We start from the raw sequence: 1,269 nt of genomic DNA, 5'->3' as shown, positions 1-1,269 counted from the left end.
TGGGGCTACTCAAGCCACAACCAAATTGCTTCTCATTAACAGTGCATCCATGAATGTCTGCTGCACTTTGTACACTGTACACTGTACACTATACACTCCAGGTGAACTGGCAGGAAAAGGGTTGCTTTTCAAACCTTATACCAAGAATTTGTTCTTGAAAATGCAAGGAAGACTTTTTTTTAACGTGAGTAGTGTTAGTGTCGGGTCTCCTCAGTGGTGTTGTGAATGGTGAAAAGTGCCGATTTTGCCCTGGTGTGGGCTGAAATAGCTCAGCTGGGAGAGCGTTAGACTGAAGATCTAAAGGTCCCTGGTTCAATCCCGGGTTTCTGCAATAACCAACGCTGTCTGGACTGTGGAGCCGCCACGCTTGTGTCAGGTACTGCAGAACAGTCATGTGGTGCTCCCCGTAGTGCAACCTCTGAATGGCCACAATGTGGCCAATGAGGAACAACTTTTGCATTGTGTAGCCTCTGTCAACTCTTTCATCTTCCTCAACTATTTCTCACTGCTGTCACCATCTTGTTGCTGGCAAGCAACTTTATACGAAGCACAATTTGCATTTTAGGAACCCAAGACAGTCTGATGGGGGTGTGACTGGCTGGTTACTACTCAACGTTACTAACTACTTACCACTACTTCAACGCACCGATTGTTAAAAAGTTCATCTTAGGCCCACACTGCATGACGGGCCCCAGGATGGTTGCTGGTGGCTTTTAAATATTTTAAATTGCTTTTATTAATTTAAAAAAAAAACAAAGACTTTGAAGTACGAGGAGGATAATACCACCACACAGCAATATGGGATGCTGGCTCTTCACACAACTACATCATCACCTTCTTCCACGGGTTGATGACAATTTTTCTAACTCGCAAAAAACAATTGCTTTCTTCCCCTCTTTGTAAGCGGCCACAATAATAATAAAATAACGGGATCCTGAGTCCGGCTTTGTCACAGGAAGACTGAATCCACTTAATGTAAATGGGGTTCACTTTTATAATTTAACTTTACCTTTGCAAGTGAGTTAGAACCTAAATTAATGTTAAATTATTTAACTTTTTATATAACAAACCTTTGCAGCGTGCTTTGTTTGGGGTGGGAAAAAATATCTCTAGTTGGGTTTTGCTCCAAAGCCTGGATCTCAAACAGAGGAGAGAGCGTCAGAAGAACTTTGATCTAAATAAAAAAATCTGAGGGTCCAGGTTCAATTCCCTGATTACAGGCGCAAGGTGTAATCTTATTAGCTTTTGCTTGGCGCCGTCTCTGCTTTG

The 1,269-nt window shown here is 42.5% G+C and overlaps 1 non-coding gene across 1 annotated transcript; it reads left to right on the top strand.

The window, feature by feature from the left end:
* The first annotated feature begins 258 nt into the window (after positions 1 to 258).
* On the top strand, positions 259 to 331 carry trnaf-gaa (transfer RNA phenylalanine (anticodon GAA)). The gene has a single exon. It is a non-coding gene; the product is annotated as a tRNA-Phe (tRNA).
* The last annotated feature ends 938 nt before the right edge of the window (positions 332 to 1,269 follow it).

This window comes from Larimichthys crocea, chromosome XVI (genome assembly GCF_000972845.2).
Source record: "Larimichthys crocea isolate SSNF chromosome XVI, L_crocea_2.0, whole genome shotgun sequence".
Lineage (NCBI taxonomy): Eukaryota > Metazoa > Chordata > Actinopteri > Sciaenidae > Larimichthys > Larimichthys crocea.
Note: the sequence above shows the minus strand (reverse complement) of the source record. Positions and strands in the feature narration are given on the sequence as shown.